The sequence below is a fragment of the Caretta caretta genome, chromosome 9 (assembly GCF_965140235.1).
Source record: "Caretta caretta isolate rCarCar2 chromosome 9, rCarCar1.hap1, whole genome shotgun sequence".
NCBI classification, from domain to species: Eukaryota; Metazoa; Chordata; order Testudines; family Cheloniidae; genus Caretta; species Caretta caretta.
The window spans coordinates 81,541,773-81,563,439 of NC_134214.1; the positions used below are offsets into that span (position 1 = coordinate 81,541,773).

General features: G+C 42.9%; 1 protein-coding gene and 1 long non-coding RNA gene across 3 annotated transcripts in view; one reads left to right on the top strand and one right to left on the bottom strand.

The window, feature by feature from the left end:
* The window catches only part of LOC125642670 (vascular endothelial growth factor receptor kdr-like), a 184,419-nt gene that overhangs the window by 34,141 nt on the left and 128,611 nt on the right, over positions 1 to 21,667 (top strand). The gene's annotated exons all lie outside the window — the stretch shown is intronic.
* Positions 14,374 to 21,667, bottom strand: part of LOC142073230 (uncharacterized) — a 77,045-nt gene continuing 69,751 nt past the window's right edge. Inside the window, exon 3 of the long non-coding RNA XR_012669996.1 lies at positions 14,374 to 14,421. This is a non-coding gene — a long non-coding RNA (uncharacterized LOC142073230). The remainder of the gene's footprint in view (positions 14,422 to 21,667) is intronic.

Sequence of the window (21,667 nt, forward strand, 5' to 3'; positions counted from 1 at the left end):
GCACCGTCACACACGGAATGGCATCAGCTCTTTGGCAGAACCAATTATACTAAACACAATTCACTCCTGCTGAGTTGATGCTTTGTTTTCAGTTCTCTGGGGCCTGACCCTGCGTGCCTTTCTTCCACTGAACTCCTGTTCAAGTCACCGCTACTACTTTTGCAGGATCAGATCCTTGACTTACAACTCACTTCTGTTTCAGAGGGAGCTTTTGGGGACTCCTCGAGGATTTTCTCATCCTGTTGCCTCATAGTAAAACCAAAATGAAACACCCCAACATCTCCATAAATCCTTCCTTTATTATTGTTGCTCCTGTATGAGCCACTGCTATGTAGTTAATGCCATGCAGTTGTTTCTACTGTACGATCCTTTAATCAGGGGTTACAACTTGGCATTCAAGGCCTCAGCCTGAAAACCCAACTTTCCTCCCACCCTAACCAATAATCTGCTCTAAGTTGATATAACCTTTTCCAAAGAGTGCAAGAAAATCATCAAACTCCTACTCCATTTGGAAGACAAGCATGCCTCTTTAAATCAAAATGTTGCAGATCATTAGTCAGAAGAGTGGGATGGTGGCCAACCACAGCTTGGCGTGGTCATGAGAATCTAATCTTCTGCTTGGACACCTAGTAAATCCAGAGCAGAGGAAAAAACAGTCTTGCTTGGAGTGTGGTATATTTGCTCCTCCAATGTATATTTTTCTTTCCCATGGACACAGCTTTTTTCCCCTCTCATTTTATATATCCCATGCATATCTAACCATATCCAGTATGAGACAACAAGGAACCTGTTTGTTTTTCCTCAGCATATTCCGAAATCCTTGAATAACCCAGGCAACTTGTGCCAGGCCAACACTCATTTGCTGAATTAAAAATTTTATTGACTAATCAAGACTAAGAGTAAACAGACCTTTGAGAAGATCAGATAAAGGACCCCAACTAATGCTTGCTCTGGCTTGCTGAGTTTTTTGTTTACTCCACAGTATGTTTCCGATCTGTTTTCTGTTATAATGGTTAGTTCTTCAAAATTCTTAGTGATGCAAATCATGGATGTGTGTGATTTTGGAGGGTCGGGAATCCTTATTAATTATCGTTGTACATTTGCATCACTCTTTGATCTGCCATTTTGGCTCTTGTTTTGGTACATGTTCTTGGTACTTCTCTTTCAGTAGCTTGTCTTGGTATTAGAATCATAGAATCATAGAATATCATAGAATATTGGAAGGGACCTCAGGAGGTCATCTAGTCCAACCCCCTGCTCAAAGCAGGACCAATCCCCAACTAAATCAGCCCAGCCAGGGCTTTGTCAAGCCTGACCTTAAAAACTTCTAAGGAAGGAGATTCCACCACCTCCCTAGGTAACGCATTCCAGTGCTTCACCATCCTCCTAGTGAAAAAGTTTTTCCTAATATCCAACCTAAACCTCCCCCACTGCAACTTGAGACCATGACTCCTTGTTCTGTCATCAGCTACCACTGAGAACAGTCTAGATCCATCCTCTTTGGAACCCTTTCAGGTAGTTGAAAGCAGCTATCAAATCCCCCCTCATTCTTCTCTTCTGCAGACTAAACAATCCCAGTTCCCTCAGCCTCTCCTCATAAGTCATGTGTTCCAGTCCCCTAATCATTTTTGTTGCCCTCCGCTGGATGCTTTCCAATTTTTCCACATCCTTCTTGTAGTGTGGGGCCCAAAACTGTATTGCTCTTTTTCTCATTTGATGTTTGTAATTCCTTTTCTTTTAGCCATGCAACATACATCGTACCTCTCACTAGTTCTTCGGTCACACCTCAAAGGGTGGCTATAGACAGAAAAGGACTCTGAAAAGTAGAAGCTGCTTCCTCCACTTAGCTGTTCTTAACATTGAATTTGCTGACTCTATGAGCAAACCAAGGTGGGAATGAATTTGGCTTGTGGTGTGGGTCCTGAATCCACAGTGTGGCTGGCTGATCCATACTGACCCACAGGATCTGTCTATTTATGGGAATTACAGTGAACTCCGGAGCTGAGGACAGGAAACTGTTGGGAAAGCAACATTGCAAAGGGCCTGTTTAATGGTAAAAAGGACTCAGTGACATGAACAGGAGCAGTGGTGAGCTAAGGGCACCTGGAAATATTTTCTGTTTCAAGGAAGTTATTACAATAAAACACATTTAAAAAGCAGGATCCTACTGGGCCAATTCTCCCCACTCTTTGGGGCTATGGACGTCACTGACTATGGCAGAACTAGTGCAAATGAGATGTGGAGAGCCTAGATGGGGCCAGCACTTCTCCCCTGTCCATTGTGTATTCATACTCCCCAGGAACTTCGTCCTCTCTGCCTGGGCTGTTTCAGAGGAGGAGATGGCCAACTGGATGGACTCCACAGCCAGGCCATCCCTTACAGCAGGGCACAACCCCAGACCTGCTCTAGCTCCCACAGTGCTGTGGGAGCTAGAGTAGGTCTGAGGATGTACGGTGAGAACACTAATTTCTTTGCTGACTGGCCTCCCACAAACCCTTTAGGATTACACACATGGGTCAGGCTTTAGCACAAAGGAAGTGGACTTCGATTTAGCCATCACACGCATCCTGTCATCTACCTGAAGCCCCGTTTCTAGGCTTTGATCGGACACTGCCTCTCCTCTGAGTATTTCCCTGGTCTTTAGCCAGACTAGCCAGTTTGGAGAAGAGGGGGACGTTTGTCAACAGGCAGCCATGTGGTATAAAGACTTGATAAATATGTGGAGTGCTAATGCAAAGCAGATTTATGCCTTGCCACAAGCAGAATTCCTCCAGACCCTGCCATCAAAAACATTATGTCACAGCTGCCGCAAAGCCTAACCAACAGGGGAGACGGTGGGGTCACGTAAGGGTAACGGCGTGGCTGAGCCAGCCCAGAAATGGTTGAAGCATGACGGAGTGTGTCACTAAGGACATCAGAAATGATTTGTGCCCATCTCCAGTATCTGATTGGTGTTTTCCAGTTTAATGTAAACCAGCAAAGAAACCACTTTCCAGGTCTCGTTAGCCCAATCTGCACAAGGAGGTTTCAAACAGTGGATAATACACCTAGCCTGCAGCAGCTCAGGAACTACAACTGAAACTGTTTTGGTGTTTAAGAATATCGTTGGGTTCTTTCCCTCCCTCCCCAGTTCAGACAAACAACTTATTTTGTCTTTCCAAAATAGCAAAAAAAACCAAAAAACTTCCCTTGAAAGAGGGACACAGACGAGACAAACACAAACGGAAGAGTTTAGATTGAAAACAGATTTTGGTGTCAGGTCAAAAGGGATATTTTTAAAGCCTTTTCTTCTTAATGGGTGTATTAAAAAAAGAAAGAAAAGAATTACCCACGAGGTCAAGTTTTACCCACCACTTAGCATTTTCCCGTTCCCAGCAGAAACAATCCAGGCATTTCGATCAAATACATCAAAGTGTAGTATGGAGAATTAATAGTGCTGATGTCAGGAGGGCTTGGCTCATTTGCTTCTGTTTTTATAACTTGTGGAATGATAACAGCAACAGTGGCTGAAAGCTAATTGTGGGTGCATTTGCATTCTACTTCAGCGGTGCCTGCACGTCCCTCTTCAGAATTTCATCGCCACATCCATTTAGTTCACTCCCCCTGTCTGCTGCTTTTCTGGGCCAATGAGTAAGATGAGCGCGCGGGGAGGTTCTTTTCAAGGAAATGTTCGCTACTGAAGCCATATCGACTGAGAACGTTGGCAGCTTCCCAGCCCCAAGATATAGTGATAGCAAAAACAATCCTAAGTTAGTTATCAAAGATAAAGATTTAAGAGACACTGAGTAAGGATAATGGAAACAGAAATGGTTACATATAAAACAAAAAGTGTAACATGCTTCTAAGAGTCTGCACGTAACTTTAACAGACTCAAATCCTAGTCTCAAGTCGTTTCGCACCTAAAACAATCAATCAACATGGCTGGGATCCACCTGTCATGAATGCAAAAAGTGCCATCCTTTTGCTTCCTCCGTGTTGGATACCAAAATGTCCTTTTGTTTCGCTTTGTATTTCCCCAAAGTTTTGGCCCCAGAGTCACGATGACCCCACCATGGTTCCTTCCCTGGTGTGCTAGCTCCAAGTTGTCTTCATGTGCCTATGTTAACTCCATATGCCAAACAAGTTTCCATTGTGTTGGCTTACAATGTTTGATCTCCATCTGAACCTAGGCAGGCAGGTGAATATCTGTCCCTTTGTCCAGCAAAACCTGTTTGTCAACCATGCCTGGGACACAGACTCTAAAATACAATTTCAGTACATACACACAATTCCTTAAATATCATCCCTATGTACATCTTGCAACATTTATGCGGATCAGCATGACATAAGCTTTTTATAGACACTTCACGCAACCTTTTGTTGGATAAATGCTGTGAAAGCAGTGTACTAGATGCAGTGAGTTTGCCAGGCCTGGTAGGAGTTGCTGTTACAGAACAGAGAACGCTTTCCCAATTGGCATTGTGGGGCTCGTAGGGTCACAATAACTTTCAATAACTGCAGGGAAGATCAGAGAGTGGGGAAATCAGCCCTGTGTAGAGGGGGCAGCACAAGAACTATGTATTGCTTAAGTCCCACTTAAGCCTTCAGTATAGAGATGAAATCTTTGTGTTGGTCTTCTATTTTTGAATCTTGGTGATGATGATGCCTTAACCACCTAGCCTCAGAGAAGTCATCAATGGAAAAGACCCAATAGGGCAAGTACTGCCCAGAACTATGGCCCTGTTGGACCACAAAAAGACTATAAAGCTGCCCTAAATGGGCACTTGAGGGTCTGGATTATTACTTGTAGTTCATCTAGTTTCAATGGAGGAATGTTCCTAACAGGATGCCTTTTAGTGCTTTGGCCAGTCTTACTTTAAATATCCCAGATGCTAGGTCTGGCCTCACTTCATTGAGGAGACAAATTCCATGGTCTGCTATAGTTCAGCCTGAAGAAGATATACTTCAGCTCTGCAAAATCATACATCTTGCAACAATGGGAGCAGATGAACAATCGCTTTCATGATCAGATCTCCAGAATTCTGATTCTACTTTACAGGCCGAAAGATGACAAAATCCACATTCAGAACATTATCGTTGTTATGGTAGCACGTAAGGATCCCATCATCCTCAAAGACAGTACAACAAATAACTCAAAGACAGTCCGGAGAGCTCACAGTTTAAAATTTAGACAAAATGGCAGCGACAGCGGAATAAACAGAAGAGCAGAAGAGGGGATTGGGGACAAAACTGTTGTTAGATTTGCTTAACACTTGGGAAACTGACAAAACAATCATAGTGGGCTGAATCCAAAACCTTACAGGCAAACATCCCTGAAGCTTGAGGTGTTAGAAATGTGGTTTTAGATTTTGCATCTGGAGCCTATCTTTACTATCTATCCTAAAAGTTTTCCTTCCTTAGCTTCAGGCTCTCAATACTTGTCCGAAGATCCCAGAATACAGAGGAATAGAGATACTTTGAAATAATAGTTGGCAACACGCAAGGAAACTTGGAGTTTCCGTTTTGAAGAAAATGTAATAGCATTGGAAGCTCTTAATCCTTTGGCAGGTTTGAACCATAAGTAGTGATGTGGGGCTGGTTGTCTTACTCCCTGGCTCGCAAATCACTTGAACTGAAACCTCCACTCTCTGAAATCTGGTGCTATCAAGTTTAAGACCTTGGTGGCCTTGTCAAGATGCAGTTTTTAACAAATGCTTAACAAAGGAAGGGCTGTGTAAGCCAGAGTCCTCCTTATTCCTCATCTGGCCCCCCTGACTCATCTCCGCTGCAAACAAATCATTGCAGCGTATGAAGATTTCCAGGAGGAAAAATATGACCTAGAAGGGATCCACGTTGCATGGTTTTGGTCAGTCCATTGTCCATGGACCAAGCTGGTGATGTCTCTTTCAGGTCTTAAAATGGCCATTATATGAAATTCCCACCGCGGGCTCAGTTTTATCTAGTTCATAGGTGTTTGGGGACTGAGTGTGAGCCAGGAGCCCCCCTCCCCTTTTGTGCACCCAATGGAGGGGCTGAACATAGTGAAAGTTCTTTCACTGCCATGAACACGATGCATGTTTGTCGGAGTAAAGACAGCAGGACCTGGGCTCTTAATTTTCCCCCCATTTATTCTAAATTCACTCTAGCGTCTCAATTGTGGGTATTTCCAAACCCTTTCACAGCTGGAGAGTACTGAATAGTGTCGTATTTTATTGTGAAATGGGTATGTTAACATACAGGTCAGTATTTCGGTTTCTTCAGTCTGCTGAAATGCTGTGTTGTGTATGACTATTACTTGCCAAGTATCTGTGCAAATGCAGCATGATGGCTGAGAATTTAAACTCACAGAGCTATATGTCCCTCAACAGTGACAACCTGACCCCCTTAAACATACAGCTTTTGAATTAAATATTTCCCAGTGCTTTAATCTATGCAATGCGGCCAACGAAACTTACCTAAGGCTACGTCTACACTTAGAACTGGGGGGCGTGATTCCCAGCTCATTGAGACATCCTGGTGCTAGTGCTCATCAAGCTGGTGCACTAAAAACAGTAGGGTAGCTGCAGCGAGGTGCAGCATGGGCCAGCCGTCCTGATTATGTACTCACGGAGGTCAGGCTGGTTGTACTCAGGGCGGCTAGCCACTGCCAGGGCTACCATGGTGACACTACTTTTTTCAGTGTGCTCAGTCCATGAGAGCTAGTGCCAATATGTCTGTGTGACTGGGAATCATGCCCCTCGCTCCAGCGCAGACATACCCCACATTTACCAGCCGTCGGAGTTTTGTGCCTTTACATTTTCAATCTTAACCATTTTTGCCTGTGTAATTCCCTTGATTTTTTTCAATCTGGACCAAATAAAATCCCAGCTCTCTTTAAAGACATGCCCAACCAAATAGATCATGTTTTCTTGTTATTGTATAATTGAAGATGGTTCCATAATTGTACTTATGGTTCAAAGATGTTAGGTAATAATGATAGGTTTACGTATATAACATACTTCTCTCTCTCTCTCTCTCTTTTTTTTTTTTTTTTGTCTTCGGGATTTGAAGATAGAAGGCCAGATTCTTACTTGGTGTAAATCAGCATCATTTTAATACAGTTATATCAATTTACACCAGCTATCCTGTTAACATCCTTCCTGGTTAGCTAAGAGAAAACTTTCCCTAGTATTTATGTTGACAGTATAAAGTCTGACCTCTACTGACAGTAGAGGTGAATTATTAAATGGTCCCTTTAAGGCCTATTGTACCATCTCAAATTTTTAAAAGCTGATTCCCCATTCAGAAAAATTAAATCAATCACATACCCATTTTCACCCTGCCTTGTTAGCAGGGCAGCCTGGAGGTAACTTGTGCTGTGCCCCCTTAGTGCCCACTGTGGGTTGCACATCACCCTCTGGGAAATGATGGATTAATTGTATGTAATGACAACCCGTTTGTATATTTCTATGCTTGTTGACAAGTGTGTAATAGGTATTAAGATTGAAACATAAAAGTTAACAATGATCTAGCTTTTTTAAAATGTCTGAAATAATAAGGGTATCTACACAGAAGAGGAAATGGTTGTTGTGGTGATTTTTGTTATGTTAGAGTTAGAAAGATGTAACCTCTCCTATGGGCAATTGGAGCAGAACACTGATCTCAGAAAGCTCCTCTTTGTAACAACGGCCATTCTCTTTGATTAAATAGTTCTGAAGCCCCTTCTGAATTTCAGGCTAAAAGTCAAACATAAATAGGGTTGGGAAGATTATATTTTTGTCTGTAAATGTTGATCTACATCGATTTCACTGTACACATCCAAACTGAGGAGAGAAATAGTCCCATCAATAATAACTGAAATGTACAGAGAGGCAAAATAAGAAAAATGCTGCTTGAGAACTTATTCGAGTTTGTATATTTTGACCTGCGATGTTGACAAGTTGTGTTTTAATGATCATAAAACTTTAGTATTTTTGAATTTCAGTGACTAACTAGTGTCAGTAAATAACTATTCTTTTCAGAGTAGCAGTTGTGTTAGTCTGTATCGTAAAAAGAACAGGAGGACTTGTGGCACCTTAGAGATTAACAAATTTATTTGAGCATAAGCTTTCGTGAGCTACAGCTCACTTCATCGGATGCATTCAGTGGAAAATACAGTGCGGAGATTTTATATACACAGAGAACATGAAACAATGGGTGTTACCATACTGACTGTAACAAGAGTGACCAGGAAAGGTGAGCTATTACCGGCAGGAGAGTGGGGTGCGGCGGGGGGGGGAACCTTTTGCAGTGATAATCAAGGTGGGCCATTTCCAGCAGTTGACAAGAACAGTAGGAGGGGAAATAAACAAGGGGAAATAGTTTTACTTTGTGTAATGGCCCATCCACTCCCAGTCTCTATTCAAGCCTAAGTTAATTGTATACAGTTTGCAAATTAATTCCAATTCAGGAGTCTCTCGTTGGAGTCTGTTTTTGAAGTTTTTTTGTTGAAGAATTGCCACTTTTAGGTCTGTAATTGAGTGACCAGAGAGATTGAAGTGTTCTCCAACTGGTTTTTGAATGTTACAATTCTTGACATCCGATCTGTGTCCATTTATTCTTTTGTGTAGACACTGTCCAGTTTGGCCAATGTACATGGCAGAGGGGCATTGCTGGCACATGATGGCATATATCACATTGGTAGATGTGCAGGTGAACGAGCCTCTGATAGTGTGGCTGATGTGATAGGTCCTATGATGGTGTCCCCTGAATAGATATGTGGACACAGTTGGCAACAGGCTTTGTTGCAAGGACAGGTTCCTGGGTTAGTGTTTTTGTTGTGTGGTGTGTGGCTGCTGATGAGTATTTGCTTCAGGTTGGGGGGCTGTCTGTAAGCAAGGACTGGCCTGTCTCCCAAGATCTGTGAGAGTGATGGGTCATCCTTCAGGATAGGTTGTTGATCCTTGATGATGCGTTGGAGAGGTTTTAGTTGGGGGCTGAAGGTGATTGCTAGTGGCGTTCTGTTATTTACTTCGTTGGGCCTGTCCTGTAGTAGGTAACTTCTGGGTACTCTTCTGGCTCTGTCAGTCTGTTTCTTCACTTCAGCAGGTGGGTATTGTAGTTGTAAGAATGCTTGATAGAGATCTTGCAGGTGTTTGTCTCTGTCTGAGGGGTTGGAGCAACTATTCTTTGACACCCCACATAATCTCCCACAACTGGGACAATTTAAATCAATAAAAATAGAAAAAATGCTTTAAAAACGTACTTTTACGCGTGTGAAAACTTAAACAGAAAAAATTCTGTAAAAGCTCTTAAAAATAAACATTGATATTATCAACTGAAACGATAAAAAAAATCAAATTCTGCCAAACCTAAATATAAATATTAAAGCAAAGTAGGAACAGGAGAGAAATTATTGCTTGGGCAGATACAAATTTACCACTTGTTTTTTTTACCAGAGGTCCTGGCTCACATCAGAATATATTTCAATAAGGAGTGATTCTTTCTGTACGTACTCAGAAGTTGGGGAATAATTCTTGGAGTGGAGTCAGCGCAACGATTGCTTTCATTATTTGCAGCTGTACAAAACAAATAAGTTTGAAAGAAATATAGAGGTGCCAAATGTAATCCCAGTGATGTGTGAGCGAACACAGTGTTTACTGCCGCAGCAAGGACATACATGAAGTTCGCGACTCACTGCTGTTGACTTTCCTGCCTCACATGTCACCTTTGATAAATGAGCTAATCTGCTGATAAGTACTCAAAATAATAAAGTAATTTAATTAAAGGGGTTTTAAAACATTCCTTCTTTGGCATCCAAAACTGTCTAAGTGACTATGTGCAACATACAGATGATCCCGCATAGAGCAATCTTGATTAGATTAATGGGAAGTGAACAAAGCATTTTTGGAAAACTAGAAACCCTAACGTGCAGCCCATGTTTAAGTATGTCTGCATCTACAAAGAGGTGTCAGGCTGACACACAAGAGAAGCGATGATAAATCAGTGCAAAAACACCCCCTCCAAAACTCATCCCTTATGAGAATTCTGAGCAAACACAGGGACATAGGATTGGCCACATGAGATCAGACTAGAGACGGAGCTATCCGGTCCGCTATCCTGCCTTTGTTAGTGGCTAATACCTGGTGCTTCCAGGGAAGGAGGAAAAAAACCTGGCAGAGATCCACTTTTGTCTCTACACAAGACTCTAGAAGAGACTTCCAGTTCTAGCATTTCCAGTAGGGTGAAGCTGAGGTGGCAACAAAATCATTGAGGAGATTTGTTAAATGCCTCCTGCTGTCCAAATGGCAGCTGGAGAGAGGTTGTGGCTGGGCAGATGGAGCGTGATCTGCTGTCTCACCCTTATTGATATTTCCTCCACACTATTGGTAAGACATATTAGGCTTGAATCAAACCCCATTGAAATTAAGGGAAAGTTTCCCATTGATGTCAATGAGCATTGATTGGGTCAAACCCATTGGTAGGGCAGTGAGATCATACATTGCTGCTGCCCATGCTATGCCCATGCTAGAGTTGAACAGTGGCCCTCGTTCTCCAGGCCTGTCAATAAGTAACTTCACCCGCACTAAAGTCCTGTCCTGAGAAGAGACACCTCTTTTCCTTACAGTCAGTCCCGTGGGATGAAGAACTGAAGGACATGTCTGCAGCTCACATTTAGTAATAGTGTCTGGGAAATAAGATGTGAAACACTTGCATATGTAACCCTAAAAGTGTCTTTTGGGAGGACTAGATAGGGGAAGGCTAATGCAGCCCCTTTCCTTTTTTGGTTTTTCTAAAGAGTCCCTCGTGCATCAAATCAGCATGGACTCCTTTCTCCCTCCCACTGGTTCTGCATATTTCTAAATCCTGGAGCTGTGCCAGGTCTTCTCTTTCCCAAAGGAATTGCCATCATTTTGACCATGAAATAACATTCCCTGCCTTTTTTCCATAGCTATGAGATTACTGCATTTCCCAAATACTTCAAACCACGCTTGAGTGAATATCACTTTGCAGCTGATTGCAGATGGTGCTACCCACTTTCCCAGCTCTCATGTTTATCTTATGCCTGAAGTTCTAAATTCTGGATCTGTCATAAAACTATGAAGAAAGGACATGCCTATGGCCCCTCCATAACTCAAACTGGACACAGAGTGGCAATGTCTCTGTCATTATTAAGCTCTCTATGCACCACGGTGTCAAGGAGGAGACAATGACTCTGATTAATGAGTTGATGCAGTTCAAGACCAAGCAGTCTTGACCTGCCACCGCTTTCTGTGGCCCCTTTCCATAAATCTGTAACTGATACAGTGGTTGGTAAGAATCAGGAAAGAGTATGGTGTCGGCCACTCGAGGAGTTTCCTCCAAGCAGGTGTGGTCAGAATGTGACGGCTGCATTTCTAAAGCAGAGAAACAAAGGGTGAAAGGCCCTGGTAATTAACACAGGGTTTCCAAACGTCAACAGGCAAGGCAATTGAGTGACCCCTCCAAAGGGCTGCTGTTGATTAGAGGAGGAAACCAGTGTGAGTGACCCTGTGGCAGTTTGTCAGGAAATGCTGATGTGTCTCTGGGTAAGACAGTGTTGCAGGAACTCAGCAAAGCCCATGAGAACGTTTCTTATCTTTTAACACTGACTCTGCTAAGCAGTTGTTTTTACTGCGATACAGGAGATCTCCCATCCACTGGGGATGGATGATGTTATTTTTGTTGATGCTGGAAACATTCACACCCAAGCTACTGCCTTTAGCCGAGCCGTACCAGGCGGTCTGTTTGTGCAGCACTGAAAACAAGAACAGGTGTGGACTACACGGCTCATGAATCACCTACACTCATATTAACTCCCCTGGCTTGGAAAGTCAGCAAAAATATGAAACCCATTGCTTTGCCCATTGACACATCTCTGGGATTAGAGTCTTTATTGGCAGCTTTTTAACGGTCGGTAAAGCAGATCTATAGATTGTTTTACTCTGCTTGGAATGACTGCGTTAACCTTTTCTCAGACCTGGACCTGTAACTTTGGGCAGGTTTTCCAGTGCTCTGCTCACACACACTCGTCTACACTCATAGAAATGTCCATGAATGTGTGGCTCTCTGTGTTCTGTCTTATACATTTCCCCTGAAAAAACCCCACAAAACCTAAAGGTTTAACAATTTTAAATGTTGACCAATTTTCCTGCCAAGTTGTGTAGCTTCAGTGCAGGGAAGAATGGTCTCATGGACAAGTAATTGGGCTCAGGAAACCTGGATCTGAGTCCTGGCTCTGCCAGAGTCTCCCAGCTTGACCTGGAACAGTTCAATCAATTAATCCCTCAATTGCTAATCGGCTGCCTGTATGTTGTATCCATTTTCCCCACCTCTTGTCTATGTAAATTGTAAGCTGTCCAGGGCAAGGGCTGTTTGTTTTGTGTACATACAGAATCTAGCTCAATGGGGCACAGATGTTGGCTGGGGTCTATGGGCATTCCTGTTATATAAATAATCATATCAACACAACTTCTTAGGGAAAGGTACATTGCTTCTATTTGTACAATGCCTTTCAACTCAAAAAAAGTTTCAAAGTGCTCTATAAACTGTGTAGCATCCAATTGATGCTCATTGAGCTGTAGGTACTCAGCACCTGTGAAAATTCACCACATAGATCAGGTGTGGCCATGATAGGCCTGTGTTTGCAAAATCTTCTTTCTAGTGAGTGTAGTGTGAACTCACTGGAAATGTGGCTTCATATTTTATGTGACAAAACAGAAACTACCCACTGCTGATGGTTTGCCTGCTTGTCACACCTTACACAATCTGCCAGGTACTTTATCTCTTTGTAGCTAGTCTCCAGCTGAACTTGGTGAGCAGCCCTCATCCCTGAAATCATAGCCCTGAAATCAACAGGATATTAGGTACCTGAAACATAAAATTCATCTGCCGGTCTGCTGTCTCTCTCCATACCTGAAACATTCAGCAGCAGCCTGTCATTTAATCTATGGTGTGTAGAAAGCTTTAATCATGGGCCTTTTCTAATGTGGCCACAATGACATTCCCTTCTACTGTCAAACCGAGTTCACAGGAGGCTTCTCCCAGAAAAAGGCACAGAAACCTACCTACTTGTCAGCACCCAGCTTCAGGACACTACATCAGTCCTGATTTTCCCAGGGAGCAAGAAAGAGGGCGGGTGGATCAATGGTCAGATGGTATTGAGAGCAGTGTTGGTGGTGCTGACGAGCCAGATGGCCGTGAGGGCGTACAGGTTGACACGGGTGACATCCGTTGCTCTGGTTCACAGGCCCATCTCCACGACCTTCATGGCATTTACAGAGAAAGGCTTATCAGCAATCTTCCTTAGGAGTTTTCTTTTACAGCCAAGCCCTATATTTGGAGGCCATTAAGTAGCTGCCTTGCCTCTGTATGCTTGGTACTGGGCTTCTGTTTAAAAATGTGACTGTTCCACATGCCTGAGAAACACATGCATTTGAAACTTCTCCTGCCTGCTCTGATGGTTTGGCAGGTTGCTATTGTCCGGCTCTCACTTCTTGAAGGAGTTTTGTTTTCCGGGCCTGTATTTTATTTTCACATCACCTTTGAGTGTTTTTCCCAGCATTGAAGAATCAGGTGATTGATGATAAGCATGGTTTAGGCAGCACGCAGAAGGGTGTGGATGTCAGCACCAGGCATGCAGGGCATTTATTATACTGGTGAAGATCTGAGGTAAGTCACCGTCTAAACCATACCTCCTCTAACTCCTATGACATTCCCACTATAATATTGTCTTTATCCTAAGCTTTGAATGCTATGCTGAGAAATCTTTGACAGAGTTGTTCAGCAGGGCAATGTGCACACAGACTAATACTGCTTCTGTTATTTGTATTACAGCAGCACCTAAAGAGCCCCATTGCACTGAGCACTCTGCAAACACATAGAAAAAGACAGCTTGAAAGCTAAACAGGCAGGCAAACTGAGTACGATTGTCCCCAGTATACAGATGCAGGATTGAAGCACAGAGAGATGAAGTGACTTGCCCAAGGTCACCTAGGAAGTCTATACCAGAGTCAAGAATTAAACCGAAATCTCCAGATTTGCCCTGTTCAGTGCACTCCCTGTGAAGCTCTGGCCCTGACCACTGTCAGAGATAGGAGACTGGGCTAGGTGGACCATTGGTCTGACCCAGTAGGGCCATTCTTATGTTCTCATCTCTTGAGTTACAGCCCAGGTCCTTAACCACAACATCCCTCCTCTCTTGCAGATGAGGCCAAAGCAGTAGCAACAGTGCCATTTAGTTGTGGAAGCTATGTGTTCTGAATGGAGAAGATGAGGCATCTCACCCTATTATATGTTAGTATCTGATTCTAGTATTGCCAATCCCAAACATTCAAAAATCATCCCCCCCAGAATCATGAGATTGGCATAAATAATAAGATTTTAAAAATTGGGATAAGCGGTCTTTATTTACCTTCTGGTATTTTTCAAGCTTTCCCCATTACCACAAGGGCTAGAGAAAGTTACCTTAAAAAAAAAAAAAGAAAGAAAAAAGCTGAGATTCCTTCATGATCACATGGCTTCAGGAGCTGGGGATTTAATAAAACATAGCAAATATTGTGAGACTCATGATAAAATCACGAGAGCTGGTCGCACAGCTGTTTCTTGCCCTCCTATGAATGGTGACCTTGAACCTAAATCCACAAACGATTATGGATGTTCGGTCTTCATGCACACAACTATTCACTGAATAGCAGCACTTCCTCCCTCAAGTGAGAGTAGGGTCTCCTTTGGTGTGATTATGATCATTAAAATACCCCTGTAAAAATAACACCTTATGACCCATCAGAGGAGCTTTCTCAGAATCAGATTTGCTGACTTTGCCATCAAAAGTACGGAATATTGCTTTTTACTCCAGTTAGCCTTGCCGAGGCAAAACAGCAATAGGAGACTGAGCTGCCGTCTGTTCTGTCTCTTGCATCGCCAGTAGAACTGCTGCCATTCTATGCCCCACCATGCGCGAGCTGCAGGATCTTTGTCTACCGGTGATGACACTCAAGCCACAACCCAGGGTGTTATTTTTACAGCCCCACTATTGTGTTTTCACAGTCACTTTTCAGAGTCCAGCCACATTTCTAGTCTACACTTCAACTTTGAGACAAACTTTCTAATTTGGATAAAAGGATCAAGTCACTTTAGGATAAAATGTCTTAGTGTTAAAAAATAAAAACCCAAACTCTTATCAATAATTAAATTAAAAGAAAATGTTAAGCATATATATTTTCCCCCTAAATCAACTTTAAAACTATCTGATTTTCAGTGATTTCTAGTGGGACCTTATATTTCCTGGGGCTTAATTCTACAAAGACATACATATGAGTGCAATTTTACACATGGATGGACTATTGAGGTCAAATATGTGCATAAAGCTATTTGTGTGCATGAGTCTTTGCAGATTCAGGGTCTTAGTCCTAAAACGCTTTATGTAGCTGTCAAGATAGCAGCCTCCTGTCTGATTATTAATTATTCTTTGTCATCTGATGCAGGTGTTAGACCATCTTTTATGTCATGGCTCACATTTCCTTTCTTCCTTGTGCTGAATTACATAAAAGGGAGATAAGAACATAAGAACAGGTATAATGGATCAGACCAAAGGTCCATCTAGCCGAGTATCCTGTCATCCGACAGTGGCCAATGCCAGGTGCCCCAGAGGGAATGAACAGAAAATCATCAAGTGATCCATCCCCTGTCACCCATTCCCAGCTTCTGGGAAACAGAGGCTAGGGACACCATCCCTGCCCATCCTGGTTAATAGCCATTGATGGACCTATCCTCCATGAACTTACCTAGCTATGTTTTTGAACACTGTCATAGTCTTGGCCTTCACAACATCCTCTGGCAAAGAGTTCTACAGGTTGACGGTGCATTGTGTGAAAAAGTACTTCCTTTTGTTTTAAACCTGCTACCTATTAATTTAATTTGGTGACTCTAGTTCTTGCGTTATGAAAAGGAGTAAATAACACTTCCTTATTTACTTTCTCCACACCAGTCATGATTTTATAAGCATCTATCATATCCCCCTTTAGTCATCTCTTTTCCAAGCTGAAAAGTCTCAGTCTTATTCATATCTCCTCACATGGAAGCCGTTCCATACCCCTAATCATTTTTTTTTGCCCTTTCCTATTTTGAACCTTTTCCAATTCCAATATTTTTTTTTGAGATGGGGTGACCAGATCTGCAGCCAGTATTCAAGATGTGGGCGTACCATGGATTTATATAGAGGCAATATGATATTTTCTGTCTTATTATCAATCCCTTTCTTAATGATTCCCAACATTCTGTTCGCTTTTTTGACTGCCGCCACATATTGAGAGGATGTTTTCAGAGAACTATCCACAATGACTCCAAGATCTTTCTTGAGTGGTAACAGCAAATTTAGACCCCATCATTTTATATGTATAGTTGGGATTATGTTTTTCAATGTGTATTACTTTGCATTTATCAACATGGAATTTCATCTGCCATTTTGTTGCCCAGTCACCCAGTTGGGAGAGATCCTTTTGTAGCTCTTTGCAGTCTGCTTGGAACTTAACTATCTTGAGTAGTTTTGTATCATCTGCAGATTTTGCCATCTCACTGTTTACCCCTTTTTCCAGATCATTTATGAATATTTTGAATAGGACTGATCCCAGTACAGACCCCTGGAGGACACCACTACTTACCTCTCTCCATTCTGAAAAACAACCATTTATTCCTACCCTTTGTTTCCTATCTTTTAACAAGTTACCAATCCATAAGACGACTTTCCCTCTTATCCCATGACAGCTTACTTTGCTTATGGGCCCTTGGTGAGGGACCTCATCAAAGGCTTTCTGGAAATCCACTGGATCTCCCTTGTCCACATGCTTGTTGATCCCCTCAAAGAATTCTAGTAGATTGGTGAGCCATGATTTCCCTTTACAAAAACCATGTTGACTTGTCCCCAACAAATTATGTTCATCTGTGTATCTGACAATTTTGTTCTTTACTATAGTTTTAACCAATAGTACAACAGCTTGGACTGGAAGTCAAACAGCAGCCTACACATCTATTATATCTCACCACCAGAATGGACACATGGATCTTTTCATCAGATTTCATACTGACATTATTTGTCCCTATACATGTACATATTCAATCTCTCCAAGCACTTGCGGTATTCCTTTCAAGACTGCTACCTAGGGAGTTGTGCAGTTACACTGCACAGATGATGCTTAAAATCATAAATTAAAAATTGACTTGACCTGTACAACAAATGATACCTTGGATTATTACAAGTGAAAGAATTTTGGACATAATTTTCTTCCCTTTACAGTTACTGGATTACCTTTTGCATTTGACTCAGCTTGGTTTCCAGGCACTTGCACAACGTGGTTGTGGTTCTGTTTTCAACATCGCAAAGAAATGTTTTAAAAAACTCCCTGGAAACAGTTCTTAGAAACAGCATGATGCAGTGGCGAGGGTACTGGCTGGGAGCCAGGAGAAAGCTGGGTTCTGTTCCTGGCTCTACTGTCGACCAGCTGTAAGATTTTAGGCACAGTCACATCCTCTATTTGTGCCTGTATCTCCCCTCCCCACCATGTGTCTGTTTTGCCAATCCCAAGTGATCAAAACCCATGAGATTTAAAAAATAATGATAAATGTTGAGTTCTTTTTATTTATCTTCCAGTGTTGGAGCCCTCAGGGTTCACATTTTCACTCTCTTTTCAACCATGAGATCAAGAAAGTGACTTTTTTAATGAGATGTTTACCACATCACCTGACTGCAGGGAGTGGGGCTTTAGGAAAAAATACCATATATCCTGAGACTTGTGATAAATCATGAGAGTTGGTGACGATGCCTTGGACTGTAAGCTGTTCGGGGCTGGGGCTGTCTGTTACTCTACGCCCGTACAACACCTAACATAATGGACCTGACCACACCCACATGCTACAGTAATACAAATAAATCATTATCATGCTAAGATGGTAAACCCTTTTTCTTTTAAGTGCTGAGCCTGGACTAAATTACCCAGGGTCCCAATCACCTCCCCTCAGATCTGCATGCAGAGGGTATGCTGTACACAGATGTGGCCCTCACTGTGCAGAAGGGGATGGGGGCCAGTCCGCAGTATTGGCTCCTCCCTCCCATCCCAGACCCCAGGGATCTGTGCAAGGGGTGGGAATAAGAGGGGACCAGACCAGCCACCCACTTCCCCAACCAAACCCTGCAGAGCAATGAATACAGGCTGTACTGACTTCACTGCAGTTCCCCTCTGTACTGTGTACCCACCAATAACTCAGGGAGGAGAAGATGGCAGGAGCAGTCACCGGTCTGATATGAGTTTCCTGTTGCTTTTATGTATTGTACTGCAAAGTGGAGACGCGTTTCCTGCCTCCTCTTCATTGTAGGTTTGCTCTGGTAATGAGGTAGTTGGCAAGAACACTTGTTATGAATGTCATGACCCTTGTACTACTAAGAGAAGGACAAGAATTATTTACTGGGGAAAAGGAGAAAGTTAACCTAGGCCTGGATTCTGCAATCTGAGCTGGGTGGGCAGGGGCCACTGACTTCAGCAGGACCCTGTCCAGGTCCAGGGACAATCTGCCCTATCAGATTGGGTTGTAGAATTGAGGCCTGTGGGAGTTACAATGGAGCCTTTTAAGGGAGATTCTGTAAGTGGCTGGTTGACATTTTGATTGAATGTGCACGGGATTAAAAAAAATCTTTTTGGTAAATGCTGAGAGATTTATTGATAGAGCCATAAAATCTAAATAGCTCACCTGAATACACTGAGCAGGGCAGCAATAGAATTCACCATGTTGCAGTATAAATAAATAAGCAGTGCACTGGACAAGCTTCCAAGGACTTTTAAAAGCTTCTTCATATGAAAGCAAACATTGACTTTAACTTTGACCTGACAGGACTTTTGAGGCTAGATTTCTCAACCCTGACATCAGTAGCCCTGCTCCTGTGAGTAAGTGCTCACCAGGGGAGAGTAAGAGCTGCATGTCTCACCCCTAAGGGTTCAGTTCTGCCACCTGTCCTCGAGCTGAGCAGTACCTTCTTGCCACAAGCTATCCTATTGATGGTATTGTTCAGTGTGAATACAGGTGCCAGAATCCAGCTCTAACTAAATACATATTAGGATGCAGTATTTGGGGAGGAAGGTTCAGGTATGTTTTGTTAAGTATGACTTAGCTTATTTGCCCTGCCACTCTCTGCTGGAAGTTACTTTCATAATTCCACTGGCTTCTCAACCCCCTGAGCCTCTCCAAATAAATAAATCAAATATTAAAATAGGGCGACTCCCATTCTTGTTTCCCACCAGGCCCTGTGGCAGCCCCCAGCCTCCAAGAAAAATGATCTCTTGGCCAACAGGGCAATGATCTGGAAAGTGGAAGAAAAGTCAGGCCCTGGTGGGACTGTAGGAGGGACGTAAATTTCATGAGGGGTCACCTTGCTAGTTTCAGCATCTAGTGATTCTAATTCAATGCGGCTTCAGTTTTCCCACTGGTCCACCCTCTTCATTTCACCTTTGATTTTTTTTTCTGTCCACTCTCTAATATGGCTTTGGCAAGTAGGAGAAGGCACACGCTGTGTTTATAATACCCATCCTGTTCCCTGGCTGCAGTCATGAAGTGTATGTGTGGTAAGGATTTTCCCCCTCTGCATGGGGGAGAAAAGCATTGAAATTACATTTTGTTTATTCTGTTCTTTGGCTTCCTGAAGCCAAAACAAACTCTGTGAAAGAGGTAGCTCAGCCACATAAACACTGTAATTGAAAAACACGTTTGTCTTTTGCAAAAACATTTTCAAGTATTATGAAAACCTCACAACTGCCTTGCTCACCAGTAACAACAGCAGCTCAGATCTAATCAGCGAGTGCCAGCCAAGAACGTGCTGATGGTATGGCACGACAGAGCCAGTGCAACAATGCTGCATTCACTCATTAAAGATGAAATTCAGTCTTGTGCACAAAGCCAGCATAATGCACCACTTAAGATCCACGTTAGCCCTGCAGGAACCAGAGGGACCAAGTGAAGAATTAAAAATTTTCTTAAAGTTAATGTTTAAAGTCAAATTTACAGAAGTTAAGAGGGAAGGTATTGTACATCTGGGGTCAGGCTTGGGTTATGAGGGATTACAAGTATCGGTTACAAGGTTCACAAGATACATACATAGTACATATCTAGCATAGACCCAGATTGGCGTGCGGGAGTTTTTAAAACATCAGTGGATAAGTGATCTCAGGTACACCACCCATAGAATGTATTAAGAGTCCAAGTCAGTATTGGTGTAGTGAATAAGGACATGGGTGGGGTGCGTCCATTGGTTTCTCAGGGAAGGAAGGAAGTGGGTTATTTCCTTGACCAGCGGTCTCGATTATTTGATCTGGTATTGACAGTGTCCCATGATGTGTTCCGGGTCTATGTCTCTTGACCACCTGATGGGGTCAGACACCATGAGCTATCGCATGAGCCGGGCGTAGCATTGACCGACTCCACACACTCTCAGCACCGGCACGTTGTGAGGGTCCCATGCTCCCAGGGCTCCCATGATCAGGGTGTGGATCTGGACCTCAGAGCCCTGGGCTCTCAGGGTGTCGACCAGTGGGGTGTATTTCAACACCTTACGAGCTCGGGCGTTGTGGAAAGCCAGTGACCTGTTTTCGAATGGCACCCTGACATCCACCATGAGGATCTTCTTTTCCATGTCGGTCACGACGATGTCCGGTCGCAGTCGGCTGGTTACATACCCAGTATTGCCAAGTAGCACCATGTAGCTAGCCCAAGTCACATTAGCGGCTATATCCTGAGAAAACCAGCTAGATACACACAGGACTCAAATAAAGCTCAGTTGGCTAATTAAATGACAAACTGAAAAATATTTCCAAATCTACTGGCCACTGACAGGTTGTTACAGGAACCAGTTGTTATTGAAAAGATAAATGTGTTGTCTTAGAGGAACTGAAGTAGCTGAAAAGTAGATTTGTAACAATAGGTGTCAAGTTACATAGGTGGGTGTGGTTATGCAAAGGACATGTTAGAAACCCAGCAGTTACTGTGCACCCATGACATCACCTGCTGTAACAATTTTCAAACAAAGAAGTGAAGAATAAGTGAAATTGAAACTACAGGGTAGAATGCAAAATCTGGAATTTGGCCAGGACCCTGGAGCTTATATAATATCAGTCGTCATACAACAAGTGCCATGGGATCTCTAATGACGACAAGTGGTCAAGACCTTGGTTTAATGTCTCATCTGAGAGGGAGCTTGCAGTTCAGGAAGAGAGTTGGTATCACCTGCTGAGGGTTTCTCGCAAAATGTTTTTGAGTGGCGCCGTCTTTAGAAAGCAACATTTTTAGAAGGCTGGAGCTCTCAGGTATTAGCTAGCCTCTGCTGAGTTTCTGACGGGAATTTGAATAGCTCACGAAAGAAGCCAGTCTGCTGTACATGGGAGTGAGTCACTTTTCGCGGAAGGAACGTGCAGTGCCGAGACCATTTCACATGAATTTTTTAAAAGAGAAATTTGGGAGTGGCAGGAGGGAAAGCACTTTTTCATCCATCTGAAAGCTCTGTTTCTCTTTGTTCAATATGTTAACATCGCTACACTGCTGAGTAAAATGCCTTTGTTATAAGTCAAGCGAAGGATTTCTGGCTTAACAAGTTCAATGTGAGGGAGAAGATGAAGATTTGAAGTGCATACAGGGAAAGAAAACATAAGACTTTAATGTCATAGCTCTGGAAAAT